We start from the raw sequence: 21634 nt of genomic DNA, 5'->3' as shown, positions 1-21634 counted from the left end.
GCGCTCCTCAAATCTAACCTGCTGTTAGGTAGACCTGCTGCCTCCAGACGGGGGGATGAAGAGAGAGAGAAGCAGAGAGAGAATGAGAGATGGAGAGAGATGGAGAGCTATAGAAGGAAGGATAAAGAGGGAGAGAAGGAGAGAGAAGGAGAGAGAATGAGAGAAGGAGAGATGGAGAGACAGGCAATACATTGAATCTCATATTTATCTAACCATAGATGAGCAGCTTAGTCACAGGCCTCGCCAAGATGTGAACGTATGGTTCCCCGGTAGCCCAGTAGCATTCTGTACTAAGCTACCTTTCACCTCAGACGGATTGAAGTCGGTGTCACCGGCAGCGCCCCGGGCCCCGCGGCCGACAATGGGAGAGGCGAGAGAATTGAATTTGCACCTTGCGGCCCGTGCTTTTACAGCGAACCAGGCCGCGCGCGCCCAGCGGAGCGCAGCATTTTACAGTCAGAGTGAACCGTCTTCCACCGTTCCCGGCCCGCCAGATGGTTGTAACTAATGTCTGCAAACATACCCTCGCCACCCCGCCCTCCCCCCTCTCCGTTCATATCTGGCGGAGAGAGCAAAAGAGGGAGAGGAAAAAACAGGCAGGATCATTTGCCTTCATTACCGGGCGTCCGGGGCCGGGGAACGGGGACGGAATCATCGGGAGATATCATCAAAAACATTTCGACAGAACCTTTAGCACTGACGTGGCCAATCTGGGAGCGGGGAGAAACACCGCAATCAGCAAACACAAGCGCCACTTACTGCGTTTTTATGATATCTCAGCGCGCGATTGATCTCCGGGTTTTTATTGCATTCATTATTTATTAAAAAGAATTTGCAAGCTAAACATAACGCTAAACCAGTTTGCACTTGGGGACCAGGAGCGCGAGGCACTTAGGAGATTGAATGGAAACAACATTAGACGAACATCTGGGCTGTTTTACACTCTGGGGCGCGCGCGCGTTTCTCCCTCCGTCCAAGGTGTATTGGATTAGCCGGTTTAACCGCTTAACCGGTGTCGTAGCGCATGCAGATGAGCGCGCGAAAGATAGACGGAGCTGAATGAGAGGTGGGGGCGAGACTGGGCTTGGGGCTAGGGTGGGGCAAGGGTTGGGGGTGAGGCTGGGGCACCTGGGTACCTGGGATTTAGATACAGCTGCTGGGGTGTGTGAGATCGAAAGTGTGGGGGGGGGGGGGGGGAGAGAGAGCGGGAGATAGTGATAGAAAGGGGAGGAAGAAGATAGAGAGAGAGGGAGGTAGGGAGAGATAGAGGCATGGAGATCATTGCAAGACGATGAGGGTGTGTGTGTGTTGTCAGTGTTGGCTGACTAGATTTCCTGGTGGTCCATATGGACAAATCTGTGCCTGTAGCCATGCCCTGGGCAGTATACACACACACATACACACACACACCCCCACACGTGCACACACACACATTCACCTCCCCTACACGCGTGCACACATTCATCTGCCCTGTATACTCAGACACACACACACGCGCGCGCGCACACACACAGCGCCCCCAGTAGATATTGTCACTCCTCATACTTCTTAATGTCATGTATGAATTATATATATATTATTCAGCTCTGCTCTGTTTTGATGCTCCTCTCTCAATAATACATACTGCACGTGCAGAGTGGTCACCAAGCAAAACACGAACACACACACAAGCATAGATCCACATACACACACACACACACAATCCTGATGAGAAACTGTAATCTGTGCGTGTGCGTGTGTGACTGTTCCATCCGATTTTACATTTTATTTCTGTTTGAACTGAACGGGACATGAAACATAAATACAGACAGAGCAGAAATATGGCGAGTGTTATTGGTCTAATTGAGAGAAAGAATCTTATTTAACTCTCCTGAGAGCTGCTCTGAACAGGAGGCAGGGACACTTTGATATTTTTATGACTGGGCTTAACTCTCCCTGGATGTGTGTGTGGGTGTGTGTGTAAGGGTGTGTGTGTGTGTGTGTGTCAAAATGCTTCTGTACTTCATGATCAGTGTTACAGCCGTGACCAATGAATTACAGCAGCAAAGCCAGGACACATGTGGTCAATTAGAGAGGGAGGGGGGTTGCCTTACTGAACACACACACACACACACAATCAGTCTGGTACTCCCCTCAGTCAGTGTGTGTGCGTGTGTGTGGTTGTGTATATGTAAGTGTGTGTGTGTGAATGTCTGTGTGTGTGTCTGTGTAAGTATGCGCTTGTGTGTGTGGTTGTGTATATGTGTGCGTGTAGTGTGAGTCTGTGTGCGTGGTTGTGTAAATGTGTGTTGGTGTGGTGTGAGTGTGTGTGTGCGCGGTTGAGTATATGCGTGTTTGTGTGTGTGTGCGGTTGTGTATATTTATGTGTGTGTGGTGTGAGTGTGTGGTTACATATGTGTGTGTGTGTGGTGTGAGAGTGTGTGTGTGAGAGTGTGTATGAGAATGTGTGTATGCTTGTCCACCATCCTCCACATCCCTCCAGCAGAGAGACCACATGAGCAGGTGTCACTCTGGTTCCGGCACATTCTCCTCTGCACGTCACGCTCTGCTATATTTACACCAGTCATGTAGAATAACGTTGATTGTCTGGTGAAATTAATAAAATAATCCCTGAGTTGCCTGTAGCTGAGTTCTGGTGGAGGAGGTATTGTTTAATCACATTAGTATCACAGGCCTGGGGACAGTTGCAAACGAACAGAGAAATATGTATCTCAAACTTTTTATGATTGAATTATGCAAATGAGCGATCGTGGCCTTCTAAGCTCTAATCACCTAATTAGAGAGGATGTTTAAGAGTGTGTTTTTGGTGAGGGAGACGAGAGAAGCACCAAGCAGAAAATTAAATGTGACACTAAAATCAGCACCGTCGTTTCCACCAACGGCAGCTACTGTGTGTGTGTGCGCGCGTGTGTTTGTGTGAGTAGCCTCATGGCTGTAGTTTTGTTAAGACGTGTCACCATCTTAAAGAATCTTTAATCGTTTTTTTTTTCCAATTTGAGATTAGCTGCTCCTTAGATGGTGGGAGCAATCGCTGGTGCGAGGAAGAGTGTGTGTGTGTTATTCAGTGTGTGTCTATGTGTCAGTGCGTGTGTTAGTGTGTGCATCAGAGTGTGTCCGCGGGTGTGTTACTGTGTCAGTGTGTGTAAGAGTGTGTGTGTGTACGTTTGGTTAGTGTGTTACTGCGTGTGTGTGTGTGTGTATGAATGTAAAGTGATTGTGTGCTTGTGTGTGTAGTGTGCCTCTGTAAGGAACTCAATCCAGAAATGTGAACCAGCATCCCAGTTCCACATGATGAATATTTGATGATGTGTTTAGCAGTGTCTCCTCTCACTGCTTAGCAGCTGGCACCTCCACAATCAGACATTTAAGCTATGTGTGTGTGTGGTGTGTGTATGTGTGGTGTTGGTGTGTGGGGGTGTGTGTGTGTGGTGTGGTCTGGTGTTGGTGTGTGGGTGTGTGTTTGTGGAGTAGTGCAAATGTATGTGTGGTGTGTGTGTGGTGTTGGTGTGTGGTGTTCTGTATGTATATGTGTTGTGGTTTGTGTATGTGTGTGTGTGTGTGTGTGCGTGTGGTGTGGTGTATATGTGTGTGTGGTGTGTGACTAAACGCATGTGTGTGAGTAAGTGTGTGTGTGCTCCACTCTGACCTCTTCAGACATGAGAGAGAGGTAGAGAGAAAGACAGAGAGAAAGACAGACAGAGAGGTAGAGAGAGGTAGAGAGAGAGAGAGGTAGAGAGAGGTAGAGAGGACAGGGATGAAAGAGAAGTGTAGACATGTGTATTCATAGGAGAGGGGAGGAGAGAGAAGGGGAGGAGAGGAAAGGAGGACAGGATGATAGAGGGGAAGAGAAGAGGAGGGGAGAGAAAAGGAGTGGAGGAGAGGATAGAGGGGTAGAGGAGAGGCGAAAAGAGGAGAGGAGACTGACTTATCTCTGGGTCGGGGATAGGATGGCTACAGGTGTGTGTGTATGTATGTTTGTGTGTGTGTGTGTGTGTGTGAGAGAGAGGGAGAGAAAGCAGGAGAAGGAGAATTGTGGTCTGGATTTAATCACCTCACAGGAATGTATCTAAACTATTCTGATTTAGAGCTAAGGACTGGTGTACATGTGTGTGTGTGTGTGTATGTGTGTGCATGCAGAGAGAGAGAGGGAGTGAGAGTCAGTTGGCCTGTTGTTGATTGTGACCATCCAGGGGTGATGTTCTACATCAGATCTAAACATCCGTTGTTTCCAGCTTGTTTGCACCTTGTTTACTTCATGCTGTTTACATGTTTACCAAGTAATCACTAGCAGAGAGGAGCTCCCGCCCACCCAGCTAGCCCCGCCCACCCAGCTAGCCCCGCCCATCCCAGTCACAGTGGAGCTCACATTCTTACTTGTGATGGCTGTGTGTGTGTGTGTTTAGTGTATGTGAGTGTGTGCATGGGTGTATTGAGTGTTTATAGTGTAGTGTGTGTAGTGTTTGTGTGTGTGTGTGTGAGTGTGTAGGTATGTGTGTGTAAGTATGTATGTATGAGTGTGTGAGCATGTGTGTGTGAGATTGTGTATGTGTGTGTAAGTGAGCATGTATGTGTGTACTGAGCGTGTGTATTGTCTACATTGTTGTTTGTGTTCGTGGTGTCTAAAGAGACTCAGGTCTCTGAAACGTCTAAACAAAGATCAATACTAACTAAGACTAGAGTCTCTACTCTCAACTGTCTCTCTGGTGTGTGTGTGTGTGTACGTGTACTGTGTGTGTTTGTATGTGTGTGTGTGCATGTGCTGAGTGTGTGTGTGTGTGTGTCTGGGGCCTCTCTGACAGTGAAGATTGCCCAGCTATGAAACCCGATCACAGGCTTTTATCTGACTGGAAGGCTTTTTGGAGAGAGGGCATAGAGAGGTCAGGGTGTGTGTTGTCTGTGAACCGTGTGTTGTGTAAGCATGCATGAAATTGTATGTGTGTGTGTGTGTTCCTGTCTCTGCATGTGTGTGAGTGTGTGTGTGTTTTTGTCTCTCTGTATGTATGTGTGTGTCAGTTTACCGCCAGTTACTGCCAGTTACCTCTAGTTGCTGCTAGTTACCGCTAGTTATCGCTAGTGAACTGTAATGTAATGTACAAGTGTAGTAGTGTTGTTATTTCTGATGGGTACAGATTGTGTGTTGAACAGAAGCCCTTAACGCTGTAGTTTTATTGTGTGTCAGTGATGTCACATCCTGGGCGTGGCTGTTGCAGGGGTTTGTGGGTTGTGGCAGGGTCAGGTATTTTATTGAAACATCACACCGGCTGCCAGGGTTACGGCTGCCACGGTTACAGCTGCCACAGTAACGGCCTTTCATCACACCGTAAATCTGGACTTTCCTGTCTTCCCCTCCCTCCCTCCCTCCCTCCCTCCCTCCCTCCCTCCCTCCCTCCCTCCCTCCCTCCCTCCCTCCCTCCCTCCCTCCCTCCCTCCCTCCCTCCCTCCCTCCCTCCCTCCCCTCTCCTCCCTCCCTCCCTCCCTCCCTCCCCTCCCCTCTCCCTCCCCTCCTCTCTCCCTCCCTCCCCTCCCTACCTCCATCCCCTCCCCCCTCCCTTCCTACCTTCCTATCGCCATCCACTCCTCGTATCCTCTCCTCCTCCTTCTGACATGATATGATAGGAGGGGCAGAGTCACTTGTCAATCATCCTCAAATATGGTGTGTGCGCTCGCATGGGCGTGTCCGTCTGTGTCTAAGTCGGTGTGTGTCTGTATGTGTGCGTGTGTATGTGTGTGTGCAGGTGAAGAAGACGTTTGTTTGTGCAGATGTGTGGTGTGTGTGCGCGTGTGTTTGTGTCCAGTCGAGGGCCATTTACACCTCTTCTCACACTACTGTGAAAGTGCTTAGTTGGCACCAATCTTGCACTCCCCCAGCCGCCCCAAGTCTCCCCCTCCTCCCAGCCTCACCCCCAGCCTCTCTCCCAGCCTCCAACGAGCCTCTCTCCAACCTCTCCACTTTAACCAGCCTGCCCCCAACATCCCCTCCTCCTCCCAGCCTCCCCTAACCTCCCACTGGCCTCCCTCCCAGCCTCTTTCCCCAAGCCTCATCCAGCTTCCCCCTCCTAGTAGCCTCTCCCAGCCTCCCCCCTCCTCCCCTCACTGGTAATGAGTGAACTGATGTAGTTGAACATTGAGTTAATAAATATGTCACACTTTTACCACTTCATTTCTCTTCTCTTCTATCTCTATCTTTCTCTCTCTCTCTCTGCCTCTCTCTCTCTCTCTCTCTCTCTCTCTCTCTCTCTCTCTCTCCCTCTCATCCCATCCCTCCTTCCCTGCTCCCTGTGCTGTAGTAATTAGTTTGAGATTTACGCAGCGATGACAGACAGCACTACATAAATAGAGGTTAAACACACAATTTACATATTAATTTCATGATTCATTTAATCAATGATTTATGTGGATATAGATTGCTTTTAATCCCTGCAAGACAGACGCAGCGAGTCTCCTCTTCTCTGCTCTTCACTGAGCATGACTGAGTAGAGCCACTGGAGCAGTCTGCCTCCCTCTCTCCATCTCTCTCCCTCTCTCTCTCTCTCTCTCTCTCTCTCTGTCTCTCTCTTCTGTTTCAATTCTGTCTATACATCTCTCTGAACTCACTCCTTCCTCTCCTCTCTCTCTGTCTCCCTCCTTCTCTGCTCTCCACTCTCATTCTCTTCTCTCGTTCTTCCCTTCTCCCTCCCTCCCCCCCCTCTCTCTCTCTCTTTTTATTGTGTTCAGTGAGATATACAGAGAGGAGATCTAAACTCCTAATTGGTTGAATTTGTCAGTGTGTGTCTCACTTATGGAGCACTTTCCTCCATCCCTCCTCCTCTCCTCTCATCCATTCATCCATCCCTCCCCTCATAACCTTTCTCTCCTCCATCCCTCCTCTCCTCCTTCCCCCCCTCCTCCATCCCTCCCCTCCTCCATCCCTCCCCTCCTCTCCACCATCCCTCTATTACTTCTCTCCTTCATCATTCTTCTCCTCCATCCCTCCTCTCATCCTCCCTTCATCCCTCCATCATGCTTTTCTCTGGTCTGGGATAACGGGTGACCCGCTGATAACACACACACATACTCCCAAACACACACACCTCTGGGTAATGGTTTATCTGGGTGTATGGTGTTTTATATGTATCACCACGGTGACGGGGCGGCGTTGCCGAGGCGAAGAGGAGTTTATCACACCAGGAGCCAATAGGAATGATTTATTATGAGTGACATCACAATGTCCCTGGTCAAGGGACAGAGGTGGGGGGGATGGAGGGATGGAGAGGGGAAGGAAAGGAGAGGGGGAGAGCAGTAGAGGGTTGGGTGGAGGGGAGGAGGAGGAGGAGGAGGAGAAGAGAGAGAGGAGAAGAGAGTAGAGGAGGGGAGGGGAGGGAATGAGGGAGGGGGTGGGGGGGGGTGGACTGGAGATGGGGAGAAGGTGGAGAAGATAAAAGGTAAGAGTGAGAGAGGGATAAAGAAGAGAGGAGGAGAAGGGGATGAAAGGAGACAGCAGGTTTTCTAAAGAAGGTAAATAAATGCTCTTTAATTATTTGCTGCTGGTGATGTGGAGAGACAGGCCCGATAGTGTCAAACACACACACACACACACACGCTGCGTGTGTGTGAGAGCTATTGATGAAGACACAGTGCGAGTGGAAAATAGGTAATTGGTCATTGTTAACCTCTCTAGCCTTCTCATATGTCTCTCTTTGATCTCTCATCTCTTTCTCATCCCTCCATCTTTCTCATCCAGCTCTCTCTCGTCCGCTATCTCTCTCATCCATAACCTTTTCATCCCTCCATCCCTCTCTCATCCCTTCATCTCTCTCATCCCTCCACCTCTCTCACTATCTATCAGACTCTGGCTCTCTCATTGGTTGCATTGCAGGTGTTATGTATGGTCAACATCATACAAACATCAACACTGACGTGTGGTTTGGAGGATGAGAGGTAGGGTAAGGTTGGGAGTATGAGAGGTAGGGTAAGGTTGTGAGTATGAGAGGTAGGGTAAGGTTAGGAGGATGAGAGGTAGGGTAAGATTAGGAGGATGAGAGGTAGGGTAAGGTTGGGAGGATGAGAGGTAGGGTAAGGTTAGGAGGATGAGAGGTAGGGTAAGGTTGGGAGGATGAGAGGTAGGGTAAGGTTGGGAGTATGAGAGGTAGGGTAAGGTTAGGAGGATGAGAGGTAGGGTAAGGTTAGGAGGATGAGAGGTAGGGTAAGGTTGGGAGTATGAGAGGTAGGGTAAGGTTGGGAGGATGAGAGGTAGGGTAAGGTTGGGAGGATGAGAGGTAGGGTTGGGAGGATGAGTGGTGTGAAGGACAGCGCTGTCATAAGAGCCTCCATACTACATGTGAATTGAAACGATCTCTCTCTATGCTCTTGTCTCACGGCAGTGCGTGTGTGTGTGTGTGTATATATGTAGCAGCAGTAAGTATTTAAATGGCGAGGAGAGAAGGAGGTCAGGGTTAGTGTGTTCGCAAGGTCACGTTTAAAACACACGGGTTGGAAAGACCCATAACTCAGCCCTGCATACGGCTGCCCTCACAGCTGCCTGATTTAAAACCTGCTAGCAGACCTTCCTTGTCACTACCTGTCTGTTCTATTACCCTCCTCCTCCCCTCCCCGATCCTCTCCTGTGTGTGTGAGTGTGTGTGTAAGTGTGTGATTGTGTGTGTGTGTGTGTGTGTGAATGTCTGTGTGTGCGTCTGTGAGTGTGTAGGTGAGTGTACAGTATGTGTGTGAGAGTGTGTGTGAGTGACTGTGGGTGTGTTGGTGTGTTTGTAGAGTCTGCGTGTGTGTGTGTGTAGAGTGTTTGTGTGTGTAGAATGTGTGCGTGTGTGTAGAGGGTGTAGAGTGGGTTCGCTTGGGCATCATAAAGCGGATCCTGGTTGTGGCAGATGGTAGTTGCTTCGCCAACGGAGGTATGGAGAGACGAGCCCTGTTCATACCTGCTGGTCAATGTGGCCTGGTGTGTGTGTGTGTGTCTATCTGTTTGTGTCAATGTGTGTGTCTGTATGTGTGCGGGTGTCTGTTTCTGTGTGCTCTCATTGCATGGCTGTGTGTACATGTGTTTCTATGTGTGTGCGCGTGTGTGTGTTCCCCGCTGTAGATCAATTTAGGGTGTATATTTAGAAGGCAGTAATGCGTTGTACATCTGGATCTGTGTGTGTGTGTGTGTGCTTTCTCAGTAATGCGTTGTACATGTGGAGGTGTGTGTTCCTGTCCTCATGTGACCCTGTTGAGACAGGAAGTGCTAAGCCTGGACAGGAAGTACCTGTACATAAACATGGAACACAAGGCTGTCCCTGCTGTGGGTGGATCTGGTATGAATAGGACAGCAAGAGTATGTGTGACAATGTTTGTGTGTTTGTGTGTGCCTGGTGTGTGCGTGTCTGAGACAATGCGTATGTGTGTGTGTGTGTGTGTGTGTGTGAGACAATGAACGTGTGTGCGTGTGAGAGAGACAATGTGTGTGTGTCCCTCCTGTCTCCCCAGCCCCTCCCTAATAACAGCCCTACTACTGACCACCTTGTCAGTGGGTGTCACACACAAACACACACACACACACACACACTCACACTCCTGAGTGGTTAATTACTGTGTACGAGCGTGAGGCTGCGTAGCGCCAGTTAAGCCCCTCCCCCAGCGGAACCTCGGCGGCGGGCATTGTTCCCACGGAGACAAGTCTGGTTGTCGCAGTGACAGCTGTTCCAGGGACACGCCCCCCCTGTCAGCAGAACCTCAATCCAGCCGCTGTAAACACTATCACGCACACACACACACAGACACACACACACAGACAGAGACAAACACACTGACACCAAGGCACACACTATACATGAACACATATTCACACACACACTCATACACACACACACACACATCCCTCCCTCTGCAGCAATGCTGTGTATGGTGATGAGAGTAGTCATTTATGTTCCCGTGGCGATGGAGGTGTGTAATTGGACGTGTCTCAGTAAATGCTGATGTTTAAACAAACGTGCCACAACTATGAATACACCCTGTTCACTCGCTCTCTCTGTATTTAAACCCTCTCTCTCCATCTCTGTATCTCTCTCTCTCTGTCTATCTAGTCTCTGTCTCTCTGTCTCTAAACCCTCTCTCTATCTCTGTCTTGCTCTCTCTGTCTCTCAGTCTCTCTGTCTGTAAACCCTCTATCTCTCTCTGTCTCTGTCTGTTTATCTGTTTATGAACCATCTCTCTCTCTGTCTCTCAGTCTCTGTCTCTAAATCCTCTCTATCTCTCTCTCAATCTGTCTTTGCCTTTCTATCTGTGTCTACAACCCCCTCCCCCCCCCCCCCTCTCTCTCTCTCTCTCTCTCTCTCTCTCTCTCTCTCTCTCCACAGACAGACAGGCAGGCAGGCACGCAAACAGGCAGACAGACAGTCAAACAGACAAACAGTCAGACAAACAGGCAGGCAGGCAGACAAGCAGACAGGCAAACAGGCTGACAGACAGACAGGCAGACAGGCAGGCAGACAGGCTGACAGGCAGACAGGCAAACAGGCTGACAGACAGGCAGGCAGACAGGCAGGCAGACAGGCTGACAGGCAGGCTGACAGACAGGCAGACAGACAGACAGGCTGACAGGCAGGCAGACAGGCTGACAGGCAGGCAGACAGGCAGGCAGACAGGCTGACAGGCAGGCAGACAGACAGGCAGGCAGACAGGCTGACAGGCAGACAGGCAAACAGGCTGACAGACAGGCAGGCAGACAGGCTGACAGGCAGGCAGACAGGCAGACAGGCAGGCAGACAGGCAGACAGACAAACAGGCTGACAGACAGTCTTGTTCATGGGCAACAATAAAATACCTAGATTCCTGTGAGAGATCTGTTTCCTGATTGGTCGTGTGTGTCTTTATACCCACTCCTACTCCAACACAAACACAATATATCTGGAGCGCTTTGGCCCCGAGGGAAACACACCCACTTTCACCCTAATCCCAGACCCAGTATGATAAAATACACTAGGGTTAGACATACTAGGGTTAGGGTAAGATTTACTAGGGTGAGATATGCTAGAGTTAGAAATACTAGCATTAGATAAACTAGAGTTAGAAATACTAGAGTTAGATAAACTGGTTAGATAAACTAGAGTTAGAAATACCAGTGTTAGTTATACTAGGGTGAGGAATGCTAGGGTTAGATACACTAGGATTAGGGTTGGGGTTAGGGTTATATCGACAATAATCTCTGACCAACCTTGTCTCTCTCTTCTTCCTCTTCTTCCTCCCCCTCCTCCTCTTCCTCACTGTGGACTGTCCATCTTCACCAGGTACGACAAGTCAACTCTATGCCTCTCCCCACTCTCTCGCCCTACCTCCCTCCTTCTCGCTCTCCTTCCTTCGCTCCCTCTCTTCCTCTCTCTCTTTCTCTCCCTCTTTTTCCCTCTCTCTCTCACTCTCCCTTTCTCTCCCATTGCTTGCTCTCTCTTAAACACACACAGATGCACATACTCAGGCACACAAAGGCTGTGTGATTGATTGATAGTGTAGTGTGTGTGTGTGTGTGACGTGGTCTCGAGGCAGGTACCCAGCTGTCTCTGTCACAGCTCCCTCAGTCTCCACCAGGCCTTTCATTCTACTAAGTGGAAACTGACACCAATGATTTGTATATGTCTGTGTGTGAGTGTGTGTGTGTGTGGGTGTGGGTGTGAGCGTGTGTGTGTGTGTTTATGTGTTCGGGGGATAGAAATGGAGCTAATGTTTACTAATGCTCCACTCGGATTATACATCTGTTTCTCTCTCTCTCTCTCTCTCTCTCTCTCTCTCTCTCTCTCTCTCTCTCTCTCTCTCTCTCTCTCTCTCTCTCTCTCTCTCTCTCTCTCTCTCTCTCTCTGCCTGTCTCTTGTCTATCCTCACACACAGACACAGACACACACACACCCCTAGATTGATTTCAGTAGGTTCTTAACGTTTAGGATGTAGCTGTGCCTCGGGTGTTGCTGTAAGAAAACAAAACAAATTTAAGTGTGTTTTACACACTGTGTGTGCGTGCGTGTGTGAGAGAGAACGTATCTGTGTGTGTGTGTATGTGCGTGTGTGAGAAAGAGAGAGTATCTGTGTATCTGTGAGAGAGAGTATCTGTGAGTGTGTGTGTGTGTGTGTGTGTGTGTGTGTGTGTGTGTGTGTGTGTGTGTGTGTGTGAGTGTGTGTGTGAGAGAGCGTATCTGTGTGTGTGTGCCTGTGAGAGAGGATCTGCGTGTGAATGAATGTCTGTGTGAGTGTGTGTGTGTACAAGCGTATATATGTTGTGTGTGCATGTACGTGTGTGTCTGTACTAGTGTATTTCTACCGTGTGAGTATGAGGTATGTGTGTGCGCGAGAGTTTGTTTGTGGGCGCGCGTGAGTATGTGTGTGTGTGTGCTTGTGGATACAAAACAGAGGATAAAAGACACAGTGATAGGCTCCTCCTGTGATTTTAATTAAATAGAGGTCAGGAGTGTCCACCTCCCACGCTTAAGGAATTTAATCTTGAGTGGGGGGCATAGGCATGTGTGTGTGTGTTGGTCCCACGGTCCCAGAAATGTCACTCATAGCTATGACCCTCCGTGCTCCGGCTATAGGTTGTGTGTGTGTGTGTGTCCATGTGTGTGTGTGGCTCCAGGCCAGTAGACCTGGAGGTGAGATGAAACAGAAACAGTGTTGCTGCACCTGTTTCTTAATAAAGGCTCCCGGACACACGGAAGAATCTGCCCCTCCACCTGTCACACACACGGATACACACAGAGACACACAGGTACATACACACCTACGCACGCACGCACACTCGCAGACACACGTACACTCATGCACATGCGCACCACACAGATACGAGCACACATTCACATACACACACACACACATACACACCACCACCAACACAGATAAAGGTACACTCAAACACACACTCACACCACACATGTGCACGCGCATACTCACACACACCTCACGCAGATACACACACACTCACAAACACACATACAAACTCACACACACACATGGAAAGAGAGACAGACAGAGAGAGAGAGAGTGAGTGAAGGAGAAGAGAGAGAAAAAGAGAGAGAGCAACAGAGAGAGAGTGAGTGAGTGAGTGAAGGAGAAGAGAGAGAGACAGAGAGTGAGACAAAGAGAGAGACAGAGAGAGAGACAGAGAGATAGTGAGAGAGTGAAAGAGTAGACAGAGACAGAGAGAGAGAGAGTAAAGGAGGAGAGAGAGAGAAGGAGAGAAAGAGGAGACAGTGATATTGAAAACTCCTGAACAAATACAGAGTAATTGGTTTGGCCAGCTGGGTAATTGGCTTGTTGAAGTTAAAACGTAAAAGAGGAGAGATAGAGAGATAAAGAGAGAGACAGACAGAAACAGAAAGAGAGAGCGGAGGGGCAAGAGAGGATGAATGTTAATATTGCACAGCCCCTTAAATTTTATGATGACATCAGCAGATGTGAGGGGGAGGGGGGGTGTTGGGGGGGGGGGGGGGTAAGTGGTGCCCAGAGTTCAGTGTGTGTTCAGGTAAATAAGCATATTATTAACATGGATCGTTAGAGAGCTGTTCCCCACCTCTCTAATATATTCACCCTGGATCTGGAGAGAGAGAGAGAGGAAAGGAGAGAGAGAGAAGAAAGAGAGAGAGGGGAGAGAGAGAAGGAGAGGATAAAGAGGGAGAGAGAGAAGGAGAAAGAGGGAGAGAAAGAGAAGATAAAGAGAGAGAGAGGGAGAGGGCAGGAGGGTTTCAGCTGAAGTATCATTTTGTGTGTTGCTGAAGGCGGAGAAGAAAAAGACTAAATTATCAGGAGCTGAATCAGGACTTCTGCCCCTTGCACCCAGAGCCGAGTAGAATACAGGACAGTAGAGCAGAGCAGAGTACAGTAGAGTCGAAGACAGTGGAGTTGAGGACATACGGAACAATACAGCACAACAGTACAGTAGAGTAAAGGCAGAGGCAGGATTAGTGTCTAAGTGCTTTTCATTCACATCAGGGATTTAGCTGTAATTATCACAGAACTGCTGCCTTTACACAAATAAAGTCTTCAACAAGCGCAGAGGTGTGTGTGTACGTGTGTGCGCGTGTGTGTGTGTGTCTGCGGGGGGTAGTTTTCCTACTCAAGCATGGACAGGTTAGTATTTAATGAATCTAGACCTCCCTTTTGTCTCTCCCTTGACAGGGAGGAGGGGGGGGAGAGGGGGAAGCTGTGGAGTTTTGTGACTGAGTTACCACGAACAGGTTTAAACCAAAGTGAGAGACAGTCTGATCCCTCACCTCTTCTCCTCTTCTCCTCTCCTCCTCTCCTCTTCTCCTCCCTCTCCTCCTCTCCTCCTCTCCTCTCCTCTCTCTAAAGTCAAGTCTCTTTATAGTTACAGATGTATAGTTAGCATGTGTGTTGTGTTTCACCAGTGTGTGTATGTGCTAATAAACCCACAGCAGCATAATTCCATACAGCACCATAAACATCAGCCAACCAGTTATCACACTGTTTATCACTCGGCCTTCCAAAGTCTCCAATTAAATGCTTTATGGCCGTTTATTCTGTGACACGCAGACGAGGAGAAGGGGGGGGGGTTATTACGTACTGGGTGTTTGTTAAATAACAAACTGGAATAACAGAGATAAGAGAGAGGGAGAGAAAAAGAAATTTCACTGCTGTTGAGTAAACATACTGTAGCTCCTGAATCATGTGGTCTCTCTCTTCCTCTCTCTCTCTGTCTGTCTCTCTCTCTCTCTCTCTCTTCCTCTCTCTCGCCCTCTCTCTGTCTCTCTCTCTCTCTTCCTTTATCTTTACCCCTCTCTTCCTTTCTATCTCTCTCTTCATCTCTCTCCCTCCCTCTCTCTCTCTCTCTCTTTTTCTGTCTTTCTGTCTGTCCTCCGTAACTCCATAGATGACTTGGAGATTCCTTCCCTCCCTCCCCCCTCCCTTCTCCCTCCCTCCTCCTTCCCTCCCCCCTCTCTGGTTCCTGAGTGTTGTAGTGCTGACAGGACTGTGTTCAGCAGGTCCAGTCTGAATTATTCAGGACCCCTCCATGTGCAAGGACCCTCCACACACCCCCCCACACACACACACAGACAGACAGACAGACAGACAGAGACCCCCCTCTCTCACACAGACACACACACAGACAGACAGACAGAGACCCCCCTCTCTCACACAGACACACACACAGACAGACAGACAGACAGACAGACAGACAGACAGACAGAGACCCCCCTCTCTCACACAGACACACACACAGACAGACAGACAGACAGAGACCCCCCTCTCTCACACAGACACACACACACACAGACAGACAGACAGAGACCCCCCTCTCTCACACACACACACACACAGACAGACAGACAGAGACCCCCCTCTCTCACACAGACACACACACAGACAGACAGAGACCCCCCTCTCTCACACAGACACACACACACACACACAGACAGACAGACAGAGACCCCCCTCTCTCACACAGACACACGCACACACAGAGACATGTCAGAGTTCATGGATGCATTATTGTTCCTTTGGAAACAACTGAACACTGATAGCATGGGGGCCAGAGTGTGTGTGTGTGTGTGTGTGTGTGTGTGTGTGAGAGTTGACCGGGTCAAAGCCCCCTCATTACTAACATTCCAACACTGTATTTGTTTAAAAAGGAATCAATTAAAGTGGAATCTCTGAGAGAGCAGGCATGGTTACAACAACACTGATGTTAGACCCCCTCTCTTCCTCTCTACCTCCCTCTGTATCGCTCTCTCTCCCTCCTCCCTCTCTCTCGCCCTCCTCTCGCTCCTCTTTCTGCCTCCTTCTCGCTACCTCTCTATCTCTCTCCTCCTCTCTTGTCCTCTCTCCTCTTCTCTATCTTCTTTTCTCCTTTCTCCTTCTCTTTCCGGTCCTCCCCTCTCTTCTCCTCTGCTCCCTCCTCCCTTCCCTTATCTCTCCTCTCCCCTCGTCTCTCTCTCCTCCCTCCTCCCCTTCCTTATCTCTCCTCTCCCCTCGTCTCTCTCTCCTCCCTCCTACCTTCTCTCTCCTCTCCTCTCCTCCCCCTTATCCTCTCCCTCATCCTCCCCTATCCTCCCCTCCCCTCCCTCTGCTCTACTCTACTCTCTTTTCTCTTCTCTCCCCTCTCCTCCTAGGCCCAACTGATCCAGCATGTTTAGAGACAACACAGTCTGTAATGAGGACAGGAGCTAGGTAAACACATACACACACCACACACACACACACACACACACACACAACAGACCACACAAACACACATCCATTTCAGAGCTAGTCTGGCCCACACACTCATACCGGAAATATACTGGCTTACCAGAGCTTCTGTGTGCGAGTGTGTGTGGTGTGTGTGGTCTCTAGTGTGTGTGGGGTGTGAGTGTGTGTTTTGAGTGTGTGGTGTGTGCGCCAAACAGACTGAACTTTTCCTGAGCTCCCTCTGTAAGCCTCTCTCAGGGTCAGTGAGGGTGTATGTATGTGTGTGTGTGGGCTTCGGGGGGGGGGGGGGGGGGGGGGGGCATGGTGTGTGTGTCTGTGTGTGTGTGTGTATGCCAGCAGGTGGGACAGGTCTAGGGTGTGTGTGTGTGTGTGTGTGTGTATGTGTGTGTGTGTGTGTATATCTGGGGTATACAGTATATCCCAATCTCAAATGGCCACTTCCCTTTGTCCATAACTCCACCCTGTCATGTGCAGAGAGAGAAGGGGAGAGAGGGAGGGAGCGAAAGAGAGACACGGGGAGGAAGGGAGAGAGCGGGACAGAGAGAAAGGTAGAGGCAGAGAGAGAGAACGACAGGGATTGAGAGGGAGAAAGAGAGGAGGGAGAGAGAGGGACAGAGAGAGAGAGAGAGGAGCGGAGAGCGAAAGGGAGGAGAGAGAGGTTGAACGAGAGAGGTGGAGAGAGAGGCAGGGTTGTTCAGGTGTAAAGTCTCTTCTCCACCTGGTTAATGGCTGGACAGCTGTCCTGCTCTGGTCTCTGTGGAGCACTGCTAGATGGCTAGTTAGCACTGCTACACACGCGCACACACACACGCACACACACGCGCACACACGTCACTCACTCACATGTACATGCGCACGCATACACGCACACACACACATGCAAACACGCGTCAGACATTCACCTATACAACCCCCCCCACCTCCCAGGTCTCCAGTGTTCAGTCTGACCTTCAGGTTATTGTCAGGGCCAAGGTGGCGGCATGCTAACGTGCTAACGTGCTAACGCAGGCGATAATGCTGTGTACATAGACTTTAACTGGGGTGACATTCTACCCGGCGGTGTCACCTCCCTGACACGCACACACACACACACACACACACACACTCACGCCATCTCATCTCCATAATGCCTTCCTAGGCTGAATCAGAAAACAGAGTCCAGCTCATTTATGAGCTGAATGGTAATTGAATTCACATGAAGGACACCATAAAGAGAGGAGAAGAGAGAGGAGAGGAGAAGGGAGGAGAGGAGTAGGGAAGAGAGGAGAGGAGAAGGGAGGAGAGGAGAGGAGAAGGGAGGAGAGGAGAGGAGAGGAGAAGGGAGGAGAGGAGAGGAGAAGGGAGGAGTGGAGAGGAGAAGGGAGGAGAGGAGAAGGGAGGAGAGGAGAGGAGAAGGGAGGAGTGGAGAGGAGAAGGGAGGAGTGGAGAGGAGAAGGGAGGAGAGGAGAGGAGAAGGGAGGAGAGGAGAGGAGATGGGAGGAGTGGAGAGGAGAAGGGAGGAGTGGAGTGGGAGAGGAGAGAGGAGGAGAGGAACATTCTAATGTTTCTCCCTCTTCTTTCTCTTTCCCTCTCTTTCTCCCTCTCTGGGTTTACTCTCTCCTCTCCCTCTTTCCTTCTCTACATCTCTCCTCCTCTCCCTCTCCTTTCCTCTCTTTCCTTCTGTACCTCGCTCCTCTCTCTCTCTCCTATACATCTCTACAACCTCTTACAGCCTCTCTCCTCTCCATGTCCCTCCATCCTTCTTTTCATCTCTCCTCCTCCCCCTCTCTCTCTCCCCTTCTCTCCGTCTCTAATCTCTCTCTCCTTCTCGTCTTCTCTCCCTTTCTCTCCCTCTCTCCATCTCTCCTCCTCTCTCCTTGCCTCTTCACATCTCTATTAATTTGCCGTTTAAAAGATCATACGCTTTTCAAGTCCTTGAGTTTTTCAGGAATGTGTGTATGTGGTGTGTGTGTGTGTCTCTGTGTGTGCGCGTGTGTTTTATGTGTGTGTATGTGTTGCCTGAGGCCATCTTGATAACAGTGTCTTTGTCACTGATTGATCTGCTTCTGCTCTGTTTCAAAGACAGAAAGAGAGAGAGATGGAGGGAGGGAGAAAGAGTGAGGGAGAGGGAGAGAGAGAGGGAGAGAGAGAGAGAGAGAGAGAGAGAGAGAGAAGGGGGGAGAGAGCGAGGGGGAGGGAGAGGGAGAGAGTGAGAGAAAGTGATAGAAGGGGAGAGAGAGGGGGAGGGAGGGAGGGAGAGAGTAAAAAGAGAAAGACAAAAGAAAACGTGAAAGAGAGACAGAGAGAAAGATAAAGAGAGAGAGGGAGGGAAAGACAGAGACTAGCAGATTGAGGTGATCATGCCGTTAATTAGTATGAAATTAGACTAACTTTTGAAGAGGAGAGAAGGAGGAGAGGAAGAGAGGAGAGGAAGAGAGGACAGGAGAGGTGATGCTCTCTGGTCAAGGACTGCTGAGGTTGCAATTTGCCACCACACACACATGCCGACAGTGTGTGTGTGTGTGTGTGACAAGTAGGTGTGTGAACAAAGAATATTCAGTAATTCCGTCAGGAGCAGCGGTCGATACCCTAAGATAACAGCTATCCTCTTAGACACACGCGTGCACACACACACACAATACACACACACCTGACTGTCAAACACACACCTGTCTCTCAAAGTCATAACCTTGCCCCCCTTCCCCCGCTATCTCTCCTGTGTTTGGGACACCAGGCCCAGGTGGGTACGGCCCACAATGCCTTCCTGACAGCTCTGGACATGAAAGGTTCCTAGTGACAGACAGCGGTCTTACAAGATCTGTAGCTTTCCGAATGAAACCGAATTATTCATGTTGTTAAGAGTCCTCACATATCTATCGCCAATGTTAATGAGACGCCTCGTTCTCTTTCTCTTTCTCTCTATTGCTCTCTCTCTCTCTCTCTCTCTCTCTATGTTTTTCTTGCTCTCTCTATTTCTACTTCTATCTCTGTTTTTCTCTCTCTCTTTCGCTCTCCCCCCCTCCCCCGCTCTCCTTTCTGTTACCCTGAGTTGTGGTGTTATTTATTAATGACACAGCGTTTTGTTCTCTGTGATTGTCTTGTCAACCCCCCCCCCCCCCCCCCTCCCGACTAACAGCAGAGTGCCCCCCCCCCCCAAACCTCCCTCAGTAGAGTATGTGTGTGTTTGTGTGTGTTTCTTATGTTTTCCAGTTCCAAATGCAGGTTTTTTGGAGGGTTAAGGCGGACTGCCAAATTCTACTTAGTTTCTTAACATGTGTGGGTGGTTGTGTGTTTCAGGAGCTCTTGTGTGTGTTGTGGGGAGCTGTCTGTGTGTCACGGCTGGGTGTGTGTGTGTGTATCAGGGGGCTGAGATGTGTGTGCGTGTTGGGGAACAGGGTGTGTGTGTGTGTGTGTGTCAGGGTGTTAGCAGGGTACCTCTGTTTCATCTTTCATTGTGTGTTACTTTTACCCAGAGGCCTCTGTGCTGCATTCTTCCATCTTGAGGTTCACACACACACACACACACACGTGTCCGAGACTGTACAGGAATGTACATCGTATGTTGTCAATTAGAAGCTCTGTGTTGTCGTTTGTGTAAAATGTTGGCTTGTTTGCTCTCTGTCTTCCCCTCTTTAAGCTCCATTTCAGCTCCACCTGCACCAACTGCAGGATAGCTCGGTCGTTGAGCGTTTGAACCTGCACTCAGGGCTATACGTCATCCAGCCAACATGATATGCTATCAGGGATATACGCCTCTCCGCTAACATGATAACATGCACTCAGGGCTATACGCCACCTAGCGAACATGATAACATGCACTCAGGGCCATACGCCACCTAGCGAACATGATAACATGCTATTACAGCTAGACTCCACTGGGCTAACAAGCTAACATGCTTAGCTGGAAGACCTGCTAGCCTAGTGCCCAGTTAGGCTGAGCTGTGAGTTTGTCTAGAGTGTTTGTTTGTGTCGGAGGTGTGTGTGTGTGTTCGGTCCAGTCCTTGGGGATGAAGGGGTCCAGGCCTGGCGTGTTTAACCTTGGCAGAGGGCTGACAGGGAGGGCAGTGGGGGTGCAGGGGGGGGGGGCAGGTGGACATGGGGATTGGGGGGATGGGGGGGATGCAGCAGTGCAGTGGTCTCCTGGAAGCTCTTCTCTCCCCTCTCTCTCTCTTTCTCTCTCTCTCTCTCTCTCTCTCTCTCTCTCTCTCTCTCTCTCTCTCCCTCTCTCTTTCTCATCTCTCTCTCTCTCTTTCTACCTCTCTACCACCCACCCTCCCCCTGCTTCTCTCTCAGGACGCTGGCTAGTCATCGATCTCTCCCAGAGAAAAACACTGTTGAATCAGAGCTTTACAAATAGAGACATTGAAGAAGGAGCTTGTGTGTGTGTGTCTCAGGGGATGACGGTAGCACTCAGCTCAATGACCTTCACCTTGTAGTCTTCCTAACCTTGTCATTCATCCTTCTCTCCTCCTCTCCTTCCCTCCCTTTCCTCTGCTCCTCCACCATCTCCTCCTCTCCTCTCTCCTCCTCTCCGCTCCTCCTTTCTTTTCCTCTTCCCTCCCCTCTGGTCCTGTCCTTCTCTCCTCCTGTCTTCACCTCTCTTCCCTTCCCCTCTTCTGTAATCTGGATTAAAGCCCATAGGACGAACATGCAACAACAGGAAATTGATCTGATGAATATTACCATGGCAACCTCAGTGGACAGGGATTGGTGCTATTATTACAGTAAACAGAGGGATATGAGGGGGAGGGTTTGGGGGGGTAGGTGGGGAGGTGAGGGGGGGCGCTAATACACTGTTCATATAAGATAACAGTTATGTATGAACTTCCCTGGGCTGTAATGTACGATGTATTGTGTACTGTGTCCATATGGTTACACTGGTGTGTGTGTGTGAAAGCCTATGTGAGTGTGTGTGTGTGTGTGTACATATGTGTCTGCATGTGTTACTGTGTGTGTGTGTGTGTGTGTGAGTGTGTGTGAATGTGTGAGTGTGTGTAAGTTTGTGTGGGGGGGGGAGGGGGGATGCTAAGGTCAAACCTTTGTTCAGCAGTTATCTACTGTAAAGACAGAAAGATGTAAAGAAAAGGAATGTGGACAAATATAATGAGAGGGGAGATAAAGGAGGAGAGAGAAAGAAGAGAAAAAAGAGGAACAGAGAGGAGAAGAGAGGAGAGGAGAAGGGAGGGGAGGCGAGGGGAGAGAAAGAGAGAGAGAGAAGAGGCCTGATCAGCAGCATGTTGGAGATAAATGATTTATGAGCTGTCTACCTGACAGTCTGTCCTATCAGCATGCTACCATTCACACACACACACACACACACATACTCCTTACACAAACACACACTCACACACACACAAACCTTACATACGCTCACTCACACACACAAACAGTTTATACGCACTCACAGTCTCTCCTCTGATCAAGCAGCATCATAGGAGACATGATGGTCAAGATGATATTCAATCAAACCAGGACCGACAGACAGGCAGACAAA

The 21634-nt window shown here is 49.6% G+C and overlaps 1 protein-coding gene across 1 annotated transcript in view; it reads left to right on the top strand.

The window, feature by feature from the left end:
* LOC136933453 (dachshund homolog 2-like) overlaps positions 1-21634 on the top strand; it is a 30404-nt gene that overhangs the window by 3678 nt on the left and 5092 nt on the right. The gene's annotated exons all lie outside the window — the stretch shown is intronic.

This window comes from Osmerus mordax, chromosome 25, assembly GCF_038355195.1.
Source record: "Osmerus mordax isolate fOsmMor3 chromosome 25, fOsmMor3.pri, whole genome shotgun sequence".
NCBI lineage: Eukaryota > Metazoa > Chordata > Actinopteri > Osmeriformes > Osmeridae > Osmerus > Osmerus mordax.
Note: the sequence above shows the minus strand (reverse complement) of the source record. Positions and strands in the feature narration are given on the sequence as shown.